Consider the following 21730-nt stretch of genomic DNA (forward strand, 5'->3'; position numbering starts at 1 on the left):
TATGTGGTGCATAAAAAACTAAATGCTACTTCCCCACGTTTACTTTTGGTTTTAGGGACAGAAAGCAGACCTTTCCCAGATGACCTGAGAGATCTGGATGGTATCGCACAAGATAAGAAATGTATTTTGGCCCTAAACCATTCAAAGCTTTATAGACCAACAGTAGTATTTTGAAATCAATTATTTGATTTAACCCATTGAGACCTGAGAAGATTCTAGAAATGTCTTCCAAATCCAAAAAAAAATTTGGAAAAAAAACCCAATTTTTTTTTCCTCGATTTTTCAAAAATAGCAGATCTACAAGTTCATAGCGCGGCACTCGGTGCCGCGCTATGAGCTTGTATATCTGCTATTTTTGAATAGCCTAAAGAAATCTAAAGTGACACAGATGCGTTCCAGGTATCAATGGGTTAATAACTGGAGTGAAATGCTCTTGGTATTAATAAGGACTCCAACAGCAGCATTCTGAATCAACTGCAGTCATCTGATTGATTTTCATTGATTGGAAACAGTTTGCAAATAGTAAAGTGGGACGACTTTACAATGATGCTAAAAGGATAACACAAAAAGCCCTAGACCTTGTTTCCATTGTGGTCCTGTGTATTCAATTCATCAAGCTCACAATGCATCACATTGTAGATTGGCTATTTTCAAATAGCCTAAGTATAAAACAGGTTAAAGTGGTTAAACTGATTATGATGCTATATCAACCACTGTGTTGGCTGGGGTCCCCCAGGGGGTTATCCCTTTACCTCTACACCAAATCTCTTCCACCAAAGCAGCTGATGTAAAAGCTCACTGCATTGAAACACAATGTGAGCTTGTATTTCTGTGAATGTTTTCCTATATATTACCACATGCCCAGAATAGGGTTCATGTGGTTTACTCATTTTGCTGGGGTCCCCCAGCAAAATGACATTACATTACATTACATTAGTCATTTAGCAGACGCTTTCATCCAAAGCGACTTACAATAAGTGCATTCAACATAGGTAGGGAACAAAACTACCAATCACCAGAAGTCTTAAGTGCATTTTCTGCTATAACAAGCAACCAAGAGCATACCTAGCGCTAAGGTAAAAGTGCAATATATCAGCTACCTACTTTCTTAAACAGATGAGACGAATAGCCAAATCAAATGAGCAAGAGCTAAACAAGATCCAATAAAACAATACAATAATAAAACAAGAGTTCGTACAACTAGTTAACAACAAGTAGGCAAGGCGAAGAGGAAGGGTAGTATCTATCTATGGAGACCCCTTGGACCCCCCCCCCCCCAACTGGAGGGGGGGGGGGGGGGTAACTGGAATACTGTGAGGAGATGGGAGGAGCTGTTTCTCCTCTCCAAGATAAAAAGGTGGTGTTTTCACTCCAAATCTCCACACTGTCCTCCTGCTCAGACTCCAGGACACACCACAGTTAAACTCTCTGGACACACCCCGGCCCAAACACACAACTCACAGTGAGGGAGGACAGACTGTCTTTCCACAGCTACAGGAGGCTCTATCTTCACTTACACACCTGTTCCACCAGGGGGCAAAAGGCACTAAGAAGGCAACAGTGGCTGGATCCTTCAATGCGCATGTGTGAAGCACATTGGAGGAAGTGCGTGTTGTGATCGCGGTGAAAAACGTGTCTTAAAGGAGGTAAAAACGTGTCAAATGGAGTCTGTACGGCTGAAGATAAATGAACACATGACGTCGGTGGGAGAGGAGATATTGTGTGTTTTGGACAAACAGCAGCGTGGTAATGATGTTTCTTGTCTACACACTGCAGGTATGTCTGTTACACACACAACATCAAACTACACACTGCAGGCATACCTGTTACACACTGTAGTAGACATATTTATGATTCTGACGTTTTCAATCTACGAGAGTTGTAGGGTTGATCCCCCATGGACAAATGGACTTTCATCTCCTAGCCCGTAGATCTCCAAACATGTACAAATGCAACAACAACAAAAAACCACGCCCCAAATGTTAACTCTTTTTACGGGGTAGTAGTGCAATGTAATAATCCATATCTTTCAATAAAGAAGTGTTTTAATGCCGTCTGTGGCCGATTCTGTCGGAAGTTCCCAATGGGCGGTAGTGACAGGGCGCATCCGGTGAAACCCGGAATTACACTCAATGTAAACAGGAAGTAAACGAGGGTGAAAAAATAGCGTTCGGCTACAGACAGGTTGTTAATAAGTGTTTTATTTTTGTCTTTTCAAATCCCATGTTCCCTTTTTCATATTCTATCTTATTCATGTCATAATAAAGTCTTTATTATTAAAGTCCTTGTTCGTTTTACATCAACGTCCTTATTCTCTTCCTTCATTCCAGGCCAGTGTGTGGAGTCCAGTCTGCAGGTGAATATCAGTTCTCCAGCCAGAACTGTTTTTATTAAACAGGAACCTGAAGAAGACCACATTAAACAGGAACCTGAAGACCACGTGGATGCCAGTAAGTTTCTAGTCTTTATTTATTTTATTGTTGAAAGTGGGCCAGTACTGAGGGTGTAAAGATGAACCGATGTGAATCGGTTATCAATTTAAGCATTAACAATGTGACTACATCGATGCATGGACCCCTGCATCTATCTAAATGTACCATGAATTGGATGATGGTTCGGTTGTAAAAAATATTTATGGGTTCACTGAAGTTTTGCAGTTAATTGTACTTCAGTATTAACTAACCTGCTGCAGAAGACTCACTGATCTATCATTAACAAGTCATTACTTAAAATAATAATAAGGACCGCCTCTTATTCGCCTCTGCAATGTAAAATGTAAACAAACAACGGCCACACTATTTACAGCACAGAGCGCAGTCAGCGCTCTGTGACTGAAACTGTATCAAATAAATAAAATGGTGTGGGCAAAGAGTAATCTGCTGATACTTTTTCCAGCCACAACTCTGCACTGAGATACTACAGTGGAGGTACAAGATTCAAATCTTTTATAGAGTCTCATTGTATCTTTTTCCTAGACTTCCTGCACGTCCCTGTGTGTAAAGAGGAGGTTTCACCTGAAGAGGAGTGGAGCTCCAGTCTGGTCCAGGAGGAACTAGAACCTCCACAGATTAAAGAGGAACAGGAGGAGCTACTTCAAGAGGCTGGTGGGTCAACATTGACTTTACTAGCAGTGAAAAGTGAAGATTATGATGAAAACAGTGACACAGAGCCTGTAGCCAGCACCTCAACTGAACACATGAAAACACAAGCTGATGTAGAGGACTGTGGGACATCACAAGCAATTAGTGATGACCAGCTCCTCTCTTCACACTGTTCTGAATCAGACACTGAAGACAGTGATGACTGGGAGGAGTCCATGGAAGATCTGTCAGCTCTAAACACACTGAAATCACAAAACACACAAAATGTTGGAGGACAAAGACTGTCTTCGATCAGCAAGCTGTCCCAGGACCTGAAATCATCGAAACAAACTCGCTCCAAGAGGAGTCACACAGGAATTAGTTTTAGTTGTACAGAGTGTGGCAAAATGTTTTATCGAAAGCAACATCTGAAGAGACACACAATGATTCATACAGGCAAAAAGCCCTTTACTTGTACAGTTTGTGGTATTGGCTTTACTCAGACAAGTAATCTAAAAAAACACATGATGACTCATACAGACGAAAGGCCCTTTTCTTGTACAGCTTGTGGTGTAGGGTTTGCTCAGAGAAGTAATCTTAAAACACACATGATGACTCATACAGGCGAAACACCCTTTTCTTGTACAATTTGTGGACTAGGCTTTGCTCAGAAAAGTAATCAAAAATCACACATGAGGATTCATACAGGCGAAAGGCCCTTTTCTTGTACAATTTGTGGTGTAGGCTTTACTCAGATAAGTAATCTAAAAAGACACACGAGGACTCACACAGGGACACACAGACACCTATATGATCATTCAGTCTAATCCAGGATGACAATGACAAGGATACTAAAGCAGAGGAATCACATAATCTGACAATATCAACATGACTGAATACAATAAACATTAATAGTTAAAACATTAAAACCTTGTTTAGATTGTTAAATGATCATAGTACATAGTTGGTAGATGCCAGAGAGACCGTGTACATCATCACTTAGTTGGATTACTTGTTTACATTTTACATAGTTGGGTGTCTTTATAGAGGTGATTAATTGTTTACTGTCTGCCGAGTTGTGTGTCTTTATAGGTGTTTTTTTATAAACTCAAAGATTCTCTTTTATCCTTTGGGGAAAATGACGATACATTTTTGTTTTGTTTTGTTTAAGATAGGTTTCACCACTGCAGGTCTTCTATGTGTGCTATATCATTCAAATATTCAACTTCTTGTTTATTCCCAGAATGACAAGGATATCCACAGGTTCTGTAGAGATGTGTAGCAATTGTAGAAATATATATGGCATTAAATGCAATGAAAAAAAATCATTATATGTATTTGGCACCAAATGTATTAAATAAATGTTTATATACATCCTAGTTGTCTGTTCTATCACAGTAATATGTATATTACAGAGAGAAACCAGTACACGGTTGTTGTTTTTAAAAAGTAATTACATAGCCAATTATGTGTTACCTCCTTTGTCTCCCCAATTTAGTTGTTGTGCCAATACCCACACACATTGCTGTGTTCACTGTTGTCGTATCCTACTGACTCACCTGCCGTTGAGGAGTCCCCGCCGGGAGGACGTGGAGCCTTCGTCCTACTCCTCCCGACCAACACTCCCCGCTGACAGGTGCCGCCCCCAGCCCATAGGAGTACATGCGGTGACCAATATCACCCTCCTCCTCCCCGCCCGGCTTCCCTCCCCCAAACACGGGCTAATTGTGTTCGCACAGACGCCCGACAAAGCCGTATGCGCTACGGTGGATTCGAACTCACAACCTCCACGGTGGTGGGCATGGAATGTACCACTGCGCCAACCGAGCGCCTCAGAAACCACTACAAGTGAGACAAACGGAAAGGCAGGCGCCGGGGGAACTGTGTGTTAAATAGAATCTCACACATTTCAATGTCAAGGTGTCACAGTCCCGCTCCTCGGGCCGTGGACTTTGATGTTATTATTTGGACCTTCCTGTGTTGCTTCTTTATATTATTGCCACGGCGTGAGCTCCTCGGTTTGACAGTTTATTTCTGCTCCCCGTGCCATGTGCCTTTACAATTATCCTCCTGTGTGGGGGAGTGCCTTGTTCTCCTCCTGTGTGGGGGAGTACCTTGTTTGTATATTATTTGTTGTTTGCAAGTTTTCCAAGTAAAAGCTACCGTATCTACAACCTTCCGTGTCCTCTCTGCACTTGGGTCCCCTGCCTGCACCACACCGTGACACAAGTACCTCCAAATTGATTCTATTTTTACTTATGGACCCCCATTTGAAAATACTTTTTGCCAGGGACCGCCAAAGGATTTGTGTTGTTAACATGTTTGAAGATTATTCCAAAATCTAAACAAATTTTTCAGAATTCGAATTAAAAAATGTAAAAATAGCTGATCTGCAAGCTCATTCTTAAGCTGTTAGTGAATAATCTGAAATGGTAAAAACAGAAGCGATATGTAACACAATACAGAAGGACGACTACAAGAACTGCAAAACTGGTGTCACACTGTCATTTTGCATTATTTTTCATAATTACGCATTATCCTTTGCACAGTACACACCGATCCAACACACTTGTCCCACAGTCCCTCAAGGAGTCTTGCCAGATGAGCTATATGTGGATATTTGTTGAATAGCTGTTGAGTTATCAATTGTGGCACATACATTGTTGACTATAGACAACTCTTGTGGCATGGCAAATATATTTAAAGATCAAGACAGTCATAGCAGCCTTTCCTGGAGCCCTGGCTCTTCAGAAAGTGTGTCCTCCATTAGTATAAATTCGCAAAATTATTTTCCAGACAAATGACCGAAAAATCATTTTCTTTATTATTTCTCTTACACAAATCCAGACCAGTATTTTCTTCTTCTTTTTTACAATACTCTTTGTTTTTTTTCTCTTATTCTCTTTACAGTAGCAAATGACTGGAAACTTTTTTTTTTCTTACATAAATGTCAAATCCAGGTTTCTTTTAACAATACTCTTACTCTTTTCAAGACTATCAAATAATGGCTGCCTTTTTATTCCTGAGGTAGATAACAAGACAACTGTACTGTAAGCCAGGCACAAACTAAGGCATATTTATAGTTTTCTTTGTCTTAACAATAACATTAACAACAATGAAATACAATTTTAACAATACTCTTACCCTCTTTTCAATACTGTATCAAATAATGCCTTTTTATTCCTGAGGTAGATATTACATGAAGCCAACTGTAGTGTAAGCCAGGCACAAACTTTTTCTTTGTCTTAACAAAAATGAAATACAAATTTAAAATAAAGAATAACTTAAAATATATTTTGTCTTAGCAAAAATAAAATGAATTTCAAAACAAAGCCCAGATTAAATAAATAAATTATAAATACAATCTTTTCACATTAAACAAACTAGTCTTAACCCACTTGCTCCTTGGAGTTTACATTTTCTCTGTTTAGTTTTTTTTTTTTTTTACATGTTTTTCTTAAGGAACACCAGCATATCTACATTCTCAGGTAGCAGCTGAGATCTCTGAGCATTCACAATATCCCCAGCTGTTGAAAAGACCCTTTCACTAGGGACAGAGGTGGCTGGTATGGAGAGGAAGGCTTTAGCAAGAGGGGAAAGCAGTGGGTATTGCTTTGCATTTTCCTTCCACCAGTTGAGTGGGCAGCTTTTGAGGGTAATGCATGTTTCATTTCTGTACTTATCCATTTCTCTCTCAATCTCATTGATGGGCTGTGCTGCTGCTGCTGCTGCTGGAGTGAAAGTCCCTCCAAGGAGAACTTCCACGTCTGTTTTCTTAGGAGGAGGTGGTCCTTCTAGCTCAGGTCCCCCTGCCCTGTCTGTCCCTTCTGCTGTGTCTGTCTGTGTCTGGTCAACAGGCTGTTCTGCTACTGCACTGGTATCTGCTACCACCTCATCACTGGTCTCAGTGGTCTGTAAATAGCAGGAGAAAAAAAAGACTTTAGTCAATCTAATAGCCAGGGGTCTCATTTATCACAGAAACAACACTTGCTAGACCTATATATCAGGAAGGCATTTAGAAAAGATATAGACTAAGGCAATAAACCACCAAGGCATTAATACAATAACAATGCAAGAAAATAACTAATAAACATTATTTTCAGTATTAGAAAGTGAGATAAATTGTTGAGTTAATACCTGGTTGTGAAACTGCACAGCTTTCTCCTTCAGCCTGCTGTACACATCCTGGCGTGTTTCTTCCTCTAGATGAGGCAGGTTGCAGAATCTGGGGTCTAATGCAGTGTACTCCAGCAGGTACTTCTGCGCATCTCTGTATCTGCTGGAAAGATTGGTGAGGATGGCTCTCTTCATGCTGGCCACTGTGGACGAGTCTCCTTCACTGGGTGACAGGCTGTTCTCCATCTCGTGCTTTAAGGGCTCATTGAGAGACACAGTTGGGCTTTTTTCATCACACATCACAGTGGTGACTGTTTTCAGAGGTTTCAGTAGCTTCACAATATCATAGGCATCACGTATGTCTGAGGTACTCAGTGTGTCCAGATCACCAGCATTTTTTCGGACTGAATCTGAGAGGAGAGTTGCAGCGATAGCTGGTTGCTGCTCCAGATATCTCTCAAGCATATCCATAGTGCTGTTCCAGCGCGTTGTGACATCGATGATTAGCTTGTTATCACCAAGGTCCAGCTGTTTCTGTTTGGCTTTGAACACAGCATATGCTGAGGTGCTTCGGTGAAAGAAGGCTGCAACGCGCCACACCCGACCTAGTAATCGGCTGACACAATTCACTTTCAAACCCGCCTGCGTGGCCAAGTTTAAAGTGTGGGCAAAACACTTAATATGGGGAGCGAACCCGCCGGCCTCTCTCACCACAACGTCCATGTTCCTCGCATTGTCCGTAACAATAGCAATGTCACGATTAGGCCTTTTAAGATTCCATTCAGTCACAGCTGTTTTCAGAACGTCACCTATGTTTATTCCAGTGTGCGATTCGTACAGAGGGCGAGTTTGAAGCACACAGTTTACGATCTCCCACTTGCTTGAAATACCATGGGCCGTGATAGTGATATAACTCTCGGTGGCCCTCAATGTCCAGCCGTCTGTTGTAATCGCTATGGCATCTAAATCTTCGAGGCTCTGAATAACCTTTTCTTTTATTTCCTTGTAAAGCGCTGGCATTACTTTATCACTAAAGTGCGGACGTGACGGGAGATGGTATTTTGGCTCCAGCATGTTTACCATTTGCCTAAACCCTTCATTTTCAACAACGGAGAACGGCCTCATATCTTTGGCCATGAAAATAGCGATGGACCTCGTAAGCTCTGTGGCTCTTGCACCCGTTGGGGGAGGGGGGTTCCAAATCCACTCGGCAGCGTTGTTTGGCCTTTGGACACACTTTTCTTTCGGGCTGACTGGAGGGTTTGACTGGAGCTTCTCTTTATGATGGCGGTGTACATGCTGCATCATGTTGCTTGTGTTGTTTGTATAGGGAAGTAACTTCTTGCAATATTTGCAGATTGTGTTTGTTTTGTTTGTTATCTTCTCGCCTTTTTCGTTTTCTGTCTTAGGGAAGCCAAAATGTTTCCACGCCTCTGACTTGAAACTGACTGGTGCCTCCACAATCTCAACATCACTTGTTGCAAACCCCGCCATAACTCACGTTTTTTTTCTTTTCTCTCTCTCCGTATTAGTCTCAGACTCTCTGCTCACCGACTGTGCTCTGCAGCTCTGCATTTACGCCCGCCTTTGTGTTCTACCGGCACTACGGGTGACGTAGGACGTCAAACAAGTAGTGACGCAGCACGTTGAACAGGGAATGGAGTTTAACTCTTGTGCACCCTCTGCTGGTTGCATCGTGATGTCATATTTTATTGCATCGATTTAAATCGTCACCACTTTGAATCGATTTAAATCGATATACGATAAATCGTTACATGCCTAGTTCTGGGTCTTTTGTGGAATTGGAAGCGATAGGCAAGTCCACGTCGCTAATTTCTTCGGACATGTAGTCCCGTGCTTCATTAAGAGATGTAAAAACGTGTCATCCTTGAATCCTCTATTTGAAATGTATCACAACCCTTCAGTGTCAATAGCAATTTGTAAAAAAAAATGTGTTTACCTGGATCCCACATAGCAAAATTGGTCTGGCCCAGTTATGGCCCACATAATCCACTTACAGTCGGCCCATGACGGCCCTTTTACGGCACAGATCTGGCTTGCCAGAGCTGGCCCACTCATAGGCCAGCACAGGGCCAGATGTGGATTGATTGATTGATTGATGTAGTTTATTTAGAAAGACATGAGAATAGTACATGACAGTACATAACAGTACATGGAAGTACAAATTCACAATACAAGGTCTACTAAACTGGAAACCCTCATTAAGCATTACGCTTGTTTAAGATGAGGACCCCATGCACACAAATCATGATGAAATATAAGAGGCAGGCAGATATACACACTACTATACAGAATGTCATACAATCAGCTTTCAGGTTACTGGTATGACGAGAGAAAAAAAAAAATATATATATATATATATATATATATATATATATATATATATATATACAAAAGAGGAAAATGAAGGAGGGGGGGGGGGGGGTAGGGAGGGGTAGGTTAAGACTTAGACAGGGGCCATTTTCGAATTGCAGCCTCCTGAAGGTGTATCTTTAGGGCAGTTTTGAAAGTGAGTAGGGTTTTACACTCCTTTACTCCTTTTGGTAGGGCATTCCACATTTTTGATGAATAGCATGAGAATTAGTTCATACCCTTAGTTGAGCCAAATCTGGGTTGAACATGATCAGTGGAGCTGCCTCTGGTGTTATGATCATGGACTTCATTAACATTTTTGAAGTATTTTGACAAATACAGGGGGATCCCAATGTTGTGGTGTATCTTGAAGACCAGGCCCATAGCAAGTTGCTGTACTCTGTCCTCAACCCTAAGCCATCCAATCCTAGCAAAATGAGCAGGGGTTAGATGGGTTCTGTGATTGAGGCCAAGAAGTAGCCTTACAAGTTTGTTTTGGGATGTTTGGAGCCTTGTTTTTAAGGCCTTGGAGGTGTTGTGATACCATGAAGTGCATGCATAATCATAATGACCTTGAATGAGGGCCCCTGCAAGAATCTTCAGAGTATTCTTACTGACTAGGCGATCAATCCTCCACAAATAGCGTGTTGTTCGGTTGACATTTTTGATCACTTTTTCGGCGTTTTTGTTACCAGAGAGGTTTGCCTCCAAGATGGAGCCCAGGTAGGTAATTTCATCCTTTCTTTTGATGACATTATCACCCACTTTGATCGTGAAACTCTCTGCCTTGCTAAGGTTAGGACTGGACCCAAAGAGGATGGATTCAGTTTTACCCAGGTGTAATGAAAGTTTGTTGTCAGAGAGCCAGATGCAGATCTTGTTGAGTTCGGAGCTGAGAGTTTTCTCAACCTGCAGCCTGTCCCTGTCCGAGACTAGCAGGGCCGAGTCATCTGCGAACAGGAACAGCTTGCAGTCGCAGGCCGATGACATGTCATTCACATATATCAGGAACAGTAAAGGTCCTAGTATACTTCCTTGTGGGACACCACAAGTCACAGGGAGGGGGGGGGACTGGGTGCCGTTTACTTCCACCACTTGCTCCCTCCCTTCCAGGTAGGATCTCATCCAGTTCACTGACGTATCATCAAAACCTATTGCTTTGAGCTTATTGATCATAATTGGGTGATTGACGGTGTCAAAGGCCTTTTGGAGGTCCAGCATGACCATGCCGCAATATTTGCCCTTGTCGACATCTTGTTTGATAGAGTCGTTCAAATAGAGAAGGCATGTGTCAGTGGAGTGGTTTGTTCTGAAACCAGATTGGAATTTGTAAATTAGATTTTTTTCGGCAAGATACTTATCGACCTGACTATTTTTTCCATGACTTTCGAGATGGAGCTAAGAATAGAAATAGGGCGGTAGTTGCCAGGGTCTAATTTGTTTCCTTTTTTGTACAGAGGGGTCACCCTTGCTTTTTTGAAATCGTTAGGGACCCGTCCCTGTATGATGGAGAGGTTTATTATGTGGGTAATGATTGGAGCAATGGAGGCGGCCGAGTCTTTGATATTGTCGAGGACTGTGGCTTTGTGTTGATGAAGAGCACTCAATTTTTTAAACACCTCTTCTGTTTTCACAGGGGAGAGTTTAAAATCATCTTTCCGTACACCCTGTTTTTTGTAAAATGAGTCAACATGTTCCTCACCATAGCACCCAGAGTGAGGGGGAAGTTTTTCAACCAAATCTGAGGTTATGGTCGTGAAGAATATGTTGAGGATTTTACTCACTTCATGTTTGGATGTGATGAGAGTGTCATTCACCTTGAGGCTTATGTTTGTAAACCTGGTTTTCAATTTCTTGCTGCAGCCTAGTAGGTTGTTGAATAGCTTCCAAAGCTCTCGTGGTTTGCTTTTATTTTCCTCAATTTTGTCTTCGAGGAAGCTTTTTTCTGCTAATTCGAGCATGCGATTAACCTTGTTTCTTAGCTTGTTTCTTTCTTTTACAAGTTTAGCTACGTGGGATTCGAGACCTTTGTTAAAACACCTGGCGAGTTTGATCCTACCTTTATGAAGCTCAGAACACTTTTTGTTTCTGACCTTCATGGCAGTAAGGATGTCGGAATTCATCCATGGTACCGGGCGGGATTTGACCATGACGGTTTTCATGGGGGCCACACTGTCCAAAATTTGAATGAATTTGGTTTTGAAACCAAGCCAAGATTCGTCTACCTGTGTGCTGTTTAGTACGTCACACTGGACACACTGCTCTGATCCAGTGCTGGGCCAGAACAGGGCCAGAACAGTGTGTCCACAGCTGGCCCATATGTAGGTCAGCACAGGGCCAGCTGTGGACATGCTGTTCTGGGCCAGGACTGGGCCAGAACAGTGTGTCCACAGCTGGCCCATACATAGGCCAGCACAGGGCCAGCTGTGGACGTGTTGTTCTGGGCCAGAGCAGTGTGTCCACAGCTGGCCCATAAATTGGCCAGCACAGGGCCAGCTGTGGACACTTTTCTGGCCCAGAGCAGTTATACCTTAATCAAGCCATACAATATCCACACATCCTTAATCAAGCCATCAATAGCCACACATGCCGTATTTGCCTCAGATAAAGTAAAAATACAAGCCTCAACAACGGTGATCTGCAATTATAAAATGCATTTTTATTCAACAGTGGAAACATTTCCCTTACATCATGAGCACTTGTGTGTTAACAAAGGATTTTTCAAAAAGCTGGTCTGAAAATACACATGAATCCATCACATTTGCAAAGACAATGTGTAAAACAAAACACTGACCCTGTAAAAAAAATATATAAATACCTTTACATTATCTATGTAGAGGCCAGGGGTCACTTTTCCCCTGCGGTCCCACATCTTTAACTGCCATGTGATGGACTTAACATATTATCCATAGAAAGAAATAATATACATGTTTTTAAGTCCTACGTTACAAATAAACATAACTATAACTACAGCATTTTCTCTGTAGCTTTAGCGTATTTGCTGTTAATACCAAGTAAATGAAACTTACATACAGTGCTTGTATGTACATATCAGACTAGCAAAAGTCAAAGAGGTAGATTTGAAATACAAGTAAACATTTCCCTGTTAACTCAGCATGACAAAATGGCACAAAATGTCAAAAGGTGACAACAGCAATAAAAGCGACAACAGTAGCAATAAAAGCATAACAAAACTATCAAATATAGGCCTGGAAAAACAAAACGTTGCAGACCCCTGCCCTGTGGTGAAAGCAGATCTTTAAGATTAAAGGCCCAGCAGAGCAGAAGCATACATCAGAGGAAACTAAACAAAGCCAGGAGCCTTCGGAGGCCCGCTCATCCCTTTTTAATCCAGATCCTAACCTCCTCAGAGCCTGAGTGAGGATAAACCTAACCCGTCCCCCTATGAACAGCACACTGCAAACCTGACCACCAGACGCCGTGAAACAGCATATAGTCTCAGTCCTTTCATCACCAAGCATTATGTCCATTTTTCTTCTATTAACCACTTAAACCACAGCCTCCAAATTCCTCTCAGCCTCCCTTCTCCTCATTCTCTCGCTTCTTCCACCATTCCGATCAGCTGACAGCTGAAGCCATTTAGTCACAGATTTCTCTATTTCTTGATCCGTGGCATCAGATGTCAAGCGATTACGACGCACAGCCGCTAAAAACACAGAAACCAAAAATCACTTTTCAGGAAATGGAAAGAATAACCTGTGGTCCAATAGAGTTATTGTTTAGTCACAAGCTCTTGTTAACACTTTTCATAGTCTACACCTTTCCACATGACAGACCCAAAGGTAGGGTGGGGGGAGATCTTTGTGTGATGGGAAAGTTTCTTTTTCTTTCATCAACCACTTGAACCTTAGTATCCCTTTTTGTGGGGAGGAACATGTTCTCTTTATGTCGTCCTCAGAATAGAAAAGATATAACACACAACACTGACGACAGTGCTGTCGAACATGAAGCTATCAATGAAATATATGGAAAAAAAACACTATTTGCAACACTATTTTACACAATATGTAGTTGTGGTCCCTGGCTCTACATTGTGATAGTAATCATTACTATAGACTTGTGAGTGTTTGTTCACAGGTCACAGGTCTCCCTGTTTCTCCATCTCTTTAATAAGAGTTGCCAATTTCATTTTATAGTTTATAGTGTTCTAGTTCCAATTGTGTCAGCTCACTTCTTTGTGTCATCATTTCCAATTTCACTTGTTTATCCGGTATGAGTCATCTCTGATTGGATAACATTGGTATCTGACCATAACATGCATGTTCTGTTTACTTAACACCTGGAGAGACGGGGAGACCCCTGTTACTGAACACTTCATAGTAATTATTGCCATCAGAATATAGATATGTTTATCTTTTAATAAACAAAATCACTTACTGCACAATTCTTAAAAAAATTGCAGATCAACAAGCTCAACGCATCAGTGTTATGAGCTTGCCTTGTACAATTAACACATATGTATCTTTATCTAAAATGACCAGGACCTTAGTCAATATTTCTATGAATATCAACTGCTATTCACAATAAATGGACATAACACGTTTCTATGAGGTGCAGGCTGTAGTGAACAAAGTCATAGTGAACACATTCTAGTCTATGAGAGTTTGAGAGGGAGACAGTGAGTCTCAATACAAACTTACCAATCACAACACCCTTAATCTGAAGCTGCTGGAAGCCAATCTTCCCATTGATGCCACGCATGTTGGTCTTCTTTGACCAGAGAATGTGTTAAGGTTGCACTCATGACTCTCCAGACACACTCCTTAACTGTTCCTCCTCCTTTCAGAGCCAGTGCATTTCTCTGTGAATAGTTATTTCTGTTAGTTGATCAGCAGTCCAATACACCCTCCCTGACACTTTCAAACATCTTTGAAATAATTATCAAAAATATGAACTGGTCTCATAGTCCGAGTAGTGTGTGACCCATGCAATGAAAGCATAACAGAAGATTAGGAAATAATCAGTAAAGTAAAACAACAGAGTAAAGTCAAGTGTAATATTGAAGTATCAAGTCTGACTTCACATGGCTGTACAGTTTCCATGGTCTCAATTACTTTCATAGTAGTTATTTGTGGCACCTGACAGACCGGCTGTTATAGAATATTAGATTATCTGTAGAAATGTGTTCCTTCATATGATTGACTAAATTAGCTTCTCAATTCTATATCGTATGTCCCAGCAAAGTTGTTATTTATAGATCGTCTATATTATAGCCGTTCAAATGACGTCTATAATATAGACGTCTATATATAGACGCTTAAAAAACAGCTAATCAACGTCTAGGCTAAGCCTAGACGTCTAAAAAACGGAGGTCTAATAGCCGACTATGGCTCACTGGGTTATTCCAAATTCATCCATATACCAGCTAAAGGTTACCATTCTGTTGAACCAGTGGAGAGTCCTCCAGGTCCTTGGGCAGAGAGCACTCCAGCACTGCCAGATATAAATGAGTTTAGAAATAACTAAACTCACTTACAACATTTAAATGTAAATAGTTTTACAACAATGCAATCAAAGTAACAAATTGTAGTTTACAGACACACCAGATGCACAAAAGGCTGGCCTACATACAGGTAGGAAAACTTTGCAAAAGAACGAAGGTAAAGACAATTTGTGCCACATCAAACAGGAATCACTTTTTGGCTCCAATCAAAACATTTAGTAACATTCAAATATCCATGAAATTGGAATAACTTCTACAGTACTTTATTCCAAATTCATCCATGTACTGGCTAAAGGTTACCGTTCTGTTGAACCAGTGGGGAGTCCTCCAGGTCCTTGTCGGCAGATCGCTCCAGCACTGCAAGATATAATAAATGAGTTTAGAAATAACTAAACTCACTTACATTTAAATGTAAATAGTTTTACAACAATGCAATCAGAGTAACAAAACGGTGGGAGTTTACCTTCGTTCTTCTTTTCAACATTTCCTGTATATGTAATGGCACAGGACGGTGGATCGTCCTTTTGTGTATGCATCGTCTCTGTAAAGACACATTTTGTTCCACATCAAACAGGAATCACTTTTTCACAATAACCAACTCCAACTCTCCCCACAACAGGAATACAGTACCGAAGTCCTGACGTCACTCCCGCTACCCCTGGGTCATGGAAGTATTCTTTCTATAACATATGCATGCAGGCAAAGGCAGCTTGGGGTGAAACTTTTAGAAACAAATGGCAATTTTCAGGGCTTTGCCGTTGCAGTGCCCCAGACAAGACCCGGCCACAACAGCTCTGCCAATCGGGCTTAGCTCTATTGGCACGGTGGGTTGTGCGCCGGTTTACAGAGTGGGAGAGTAGGGTTTGATCCCAGCTCGGTACTAGTCACTACACGATCATTTTGTATAAAACCTGTTGGGACAAATAGCATAAACTTTTCAAGACTATACAAGCAGACTCGCTCACTGCATGAAGGTATAGGAAAAACTCCTTAGACGAGACTTAAAGATTTATTTTTTCTTTATTTTATGATGCCCATAGTGTGCTCGATGCTCAGTGAATTAAAAAGCAAAACGTTTTCAGTCCTCCCAGGACCTTCGTCAGTGCTATAGTGGTTGGACACAGACAAATACACTGCTTTTATATGGTGCTTGATCACCTCAGCTCAGGTGCTGAGGATCACTACTCAATGTCATCACCATGGTTACCATAGGGCGTGGACAGATCAATTGCAGACAGGAAAAAAACAGGATTACACATTTGTGTTACATTTGAATCATGAAGTTCACTTTGCAAACAGTTTATGCATCCAATCCAGTCATGTCAGCATTCTCTTGATACACATTTTTGAAAAACATTTGTTAAAACAGTCACATTATTAACATTTAAGGATTTTTTAAAATAAATTATACAAATTAGTACAAAATACTATATGCAGGGTTCCTATAGGTAGCATTGGAGGGAAAGGTCTTCATTCATGCCACCCGGGTTAACAGATTGCAAGTGAAAAATCCATCTGGATTCAGTTTTTAAGAGTTTGGTGTCTAAATCACCACCTCTTCTGGATTTTTTAACTTGTTCTATCACTGAGAATGACAGATCTGCTACAGAGTGACTGGCAATAGGAGATTTAATGTCCTTCCGTCTGATGGCACTCATGTGTTCTATAATGCGTGTGCGGACTGGTCTGGATGTTTTGCCTACATACTGGAGATTACGTTTACAGGAAATCATGTAGACTACATTGGAAGAAATACAGTTGACAAACTGTCTGATCATGTATTGTTTGTTAGTGACTGCACTTTTAAATGTGTTCATTTTCTAATAGTTTTTACATGCTACACAGTGTAGACAAGGGTAGAAGCCGGTGACTCCATCAAGCCGCCCGTGTGTTGTTGGGGGGGTATGTAGCAGTCTGCTTTCACCATATAGTCCCTGATGCTTCGAGATCTATAGTGGGAGAAGAGAGGAGGGTCAGTGAACAGTTTGGCCCCTTCAGGATCAACTGACAAAACATGCCAGTGTCCATCGTTACTCAATGGATTGTAAGTGGTGATGCAGGCACATGAATGTTTCTTTTTGGTCTGCATAACCTGGTTCTGGTTGTTTAATTTAGTTAAGGCAGAGTCCAGCCACTTTTGAGGGTAACCTCTCTCAATAAAGTGTGCGTACATGATATCTCTTTCTTTCTCAAAATCAGTAGGACTACTGCAAATTCGTTTTAGTCTAAGGAATTGAGAATACGGTAGGCCTTTTTTCAAAGCAGAGGGGTGTGCACTAGTGGCATGCAACAGGCTGTTCTTGTCTGTAGGTTTGGTGTACAAAGTAGTGGACAATTTACCTTCCTGTAAAAGTACCCGGGTGTCTAGAAAAGGAATATCACTTTTGCTGAACTCCATGTTGAATTTGAGGGTGGGGGTCAGATTGTTTAGGTAAGACACAAAATTGTGTAACTCCTCCTCAGTTCCCTGCCAGATGAGAAAAATATCATCAATATATCTCTTAAATAACAGCATGTTATGAGTAAATGGATTGTTGTGCCACACTGAATTATGCTCTAGAAAGCCCAAGGCAATGCCTGCATAATCTGGACTGAATACTGAGCCCATTGGAGCCCCCTGCAGTTGGAGATTTCAAACAGAAAAAAGTTTTTCTGTAGACTCATGGATGTCATTTCCACCAAAAAGTTGGTTGGAGGTGTCATTTCTCCCCTTAAGTCTAAATAGAATCTTAAGGATTCCATGCCTAAGTCATGGGGGATATTGGTGTAAAGGGAGACCACATCAAGGGTAACCAAATAAATGTTGGGGATATTTACCTCTGAAAGCTGTTGAATGAAGTCTCCTGTGTCTTTTAAATAAGAGGGCAGTTTGATTACAATGGGTCTCATGTGGCGATCAACAAACTTAGAGAGAGGCTCTGTGAGGCTATCATTAGAGGCCACTATGGGTCTACCTGGAGGGTGAGAGAGAGATTTGTAAATTTTGGGAACACAGTAAAATAGAGGGACAGATTATCTTTGGTTAAAAATTTATACTCTGTTTGTGTTATACAACCCTCTAACAATGAATCATGGAGGAAGCTGTCAATTTCCTTCTTATAGGCAATTGTGGGATCTTTGTCCAATTTTACATAGCAAGAATTGTTTGAAAGTTGAGACAGAGCTTCATTAACATAGTCTGTTCTATTTAGTACACATAGGCCCCCACCTTTATCGGCTGGACGACAAATGACATCCTGTTTTTTAGACAATGTTGTAAGCATATCACGTTCCGTTCTCCCCACATCTCTCTGATTGTTAGTCTTTGTTAAATTGTCAATGTCTTTATCTACCAATTTGATGAATGTATCAATGGTAGGGTTATTGACTGGAGGACAAAATTTACTTTTGACTCTCAAGGGGGGAGTGTTAGATGGTACATATACTTGAACATTGTCTTTTCTATAGAAATACTTCAGTTTCATTGATCTATAGAATTTAAACATTTCAACTTTAAGTTTGAAAGGATCAAGTTTGGGTGTAGGTACATAAGACAGACCTTTGTTGAGAAGGCTTTGCTCAGGAACAGAAAGTGGACTGTCCGACATGTTGTAGATTAGTCCCTGCTCCTGTTGGGTCGTCGTTCTGATCGTCGTGGGTTGTCTCGAGCCTCGTTTGCCCCGGCGTCGTTTCTTCTGAATCTGGTCTGTCGCCGTGTCTCGGTGGACCTCGGTGGGCCTCGTTGGGTAGGGGCGTGGTCGTTGGACCTCGGTGGGTCTCGTTGGGTTGAGACCTGGTCGTCTTCTAAAAAATCTAATTCAGAGTCGGTGGGGTATTCTGAAGTGCTGGATCTTGAGGTGTGGGGTGCCTCCCGGAACCGCATTTGTTTTTTGGGTCTCACATCAGGGTCTCCATGGATAGATCTTATTGTCACGATAATCAAAGGTGTCTCTTCTGAACTGTCTAATTTTCATCTTGATTTGTTGCTCTGTATTTGTCTGTAGCCATGGCAATGTTCTCTTGTAGGGTTTGGAAAGCAGGACGATAAGGATAAGGATAAGGAGCATCCATACTCTTAGTGATTGCACCCTTAATTTCTTCCATCTCATTTTTGTTTTTTACCAGATCTTGAGTCGTGTGTTCTATGACAACAGTTCACACATCGTGCAGCTGTGTTTGCACAGGTATTGTTCCACCTGCTTCCCCCAGCAGGTATGGGAGTGGTTTTTTCCTCCTTCTTTTCTTGTTGTCATTGTCTCCGCCAGGCCGAAAGGCATGGCGAGAGAGTATGTTTTCGCCCCTGTCCGTCCGTCCGTCCGTGTGTCCGTCCGTCCGTCCGTGTGTGTGTCCTGTCTGTGTGTTAGCACCAAATCTCTGGCACCGTTGGCCCGGTCGCTGCGAAACTGTGCACACACACTCCCTGGATGCCAATTCAGAACCTCTGCCTCAAATTTTTCACATGGGCCTGTTATAGCGCCACCAGGAGGCCGATTTGTGCAAACCCATTACTCCTACAGTTTTTAACCAAACCTCATGCAAATCGGTACACAGTATCTCTATAGTCATGTGATCAACCCTGATCTGTCTGATTTCCCATATTCCATCCTCATTGGCTAAGGTTACCATCCAAAGTTTGCAGGATTGGTCCGTTTTGAACAAACTGCCTCAAATCATGAACGCAGCTTGCCATTTGCATAGAATTGCACACGCACATTCCCACTAGGCCGAGGAAGAAATGGCACTTAAACCTTTTCACATCAGCCTCATGGTGGCGCTATAACAGGCCGATTTGCATTTTTAACTATAACTGCACCGATCTGCGTGAAACTTTGCACGCATACTCCCTAGAGGCCAAGGAAAAACATCTGCACTGCATTTTTCACATCTGCTTTTTACAGCGCCACCAGGAGGCCGACTTATGTCAAATACATTTTTGGATATTAATCCTTCAGATTTTATCCAAACATCACACAAATCGGTACACAGTATCTCTATAGTCATGTGATCAAGACGCATCTGTCCGATATTTCATATTCCATCCTCATTGACTAAGGTTGACTTCCAAAGTTTGCAGGATTGGTCCGTTTTGAACAAAATGTCTGAAATCATGAACGCGGCGTGCGATTTCCGTGAAAATTTGCACGCATATTCCCACTAGGCCGAGGAAGAAATGCCACCCTTTTCACATTGGCCTATTATAGCGCCACCAGGAGGCCACAATAACTTACCTGACCTGGCGGAGACCTGTGCTCCGAGGAGCACTTTCTCTAGTTGGTCATGTTTTTCAATCTCTCTTTGGGTGTTTGTAATGTGTGGAAAGTGTGTCTCTGATGTCTTGGTGTAGTGGGCAGGTGGTTAGAAAGAGTAGCTCTGTTTCCACCACATTTTGTGTGCAGTGGGTACACAGTCTGTCTTCTCTTGGGAGCCAGGTCTGCCTGTGGCGGCTTTTCTCTATTGCTGTGCTCACTGAGTCTGTACCTAGTCAAGGCTTTCCTTAGTTTTGGGCCAGTCACAGTGCTCAGGTTTTATGCCACAGCATATTCTCTATTTAGGGCCAAATAGCATTAGATTTTGCTCTGGTTTTGGGTTGACTCACTGTGGTATGTCAGGTTGCTTTATTTTTGTTACCTTACACCAACATCTCTCCTCTCAGGATCAAGGCCTATATATTATTTAACACGCAAATCCCAAACATTCTCTCAGTCCCAACACACACACACACACACACACACACACACACACACACACACACACACACACACACACACACACACACACACACACACACACACACACACACACACACACACTCACACAGTGCTGTCCTGTCCACTGCAGGTAGATGATAGACTAGTTGCTGTCATGGTTAATGGTCTGTATATCTGCATTGGTTCTCTGGGTTTTATCTGCATTGCACACAGAGTGGAGGAGTGTTTACTAATGAATGACACTATTTCAGTCATGTTAAATGTTGATGAGTTTTTTTGAACTACCATTCACATGTAGACAGATGCCAGGTCATTGTCATTGTTGACCTGGCATCCTATAGTGTGTGTAGTTTCAATATACAGGCTGATGATAGGTTCTTGGTTTATGTATGTATTAGTTATTATTAGATTATTGGTTTATGTATTTATTACTTTATTATTAGATTACTATTTCTATGCATTTGATGTATTATTGATGTATTATCTCCTTGCTTACTGTAAGTCCCTCAGGATTAAGAGTGTCTGCTAAATGCCTAAACTGTAAACTGTAAACATGAGATATCAGCAGGGTGTTATGGTGTTTTGGTGAAATGCTATTTTAATGACGTCCTGGGCCCTGGGGTCCATCTGAGACTCTGAGCAGGACAGTGTGTTGATGTAGGAGTATAAACAGTAACACCTCCCTTTTGTCTTGGAGTTTAGAAACACCTCCTCCCACCTCCTCTCAGCTCTCCTCCAGTTAACTGCAGTCAGGACCATTTCAATGTGAAAGGCTCATAACAAAAGGCACCTAGATGATGATGATGGGCCATGGTCAGAGAAACATAACAAGCGTTATTGTCCCCGCACCTGAACAGTGAAATATCCAGCATCTCGCTCCGGCTGTGTGGGCCAACGCCAGGGCTGGCCATAGCCAGTAGGTGAGTGGATATGAGGGGTTGTTGACGTAAGGGGGAACGGTGCCGTATTGTTTTAGTTTACCATATACACACACGCACACGCTCACACAC

Source organism: Gymnoscopelus braueri, assembly GCF_963280865.1.
Source record: "Gymnoscopelus braueri genome assembly, chromosome: 16".
Taxonomy (NCBI): domain Eukaryota; kingdom Metazoa; phylum Chordata; class Actinopteri; order Myctophiformes; family Myctophidae; genus Gymnoscopelus; species Gymnoscopelus braueri.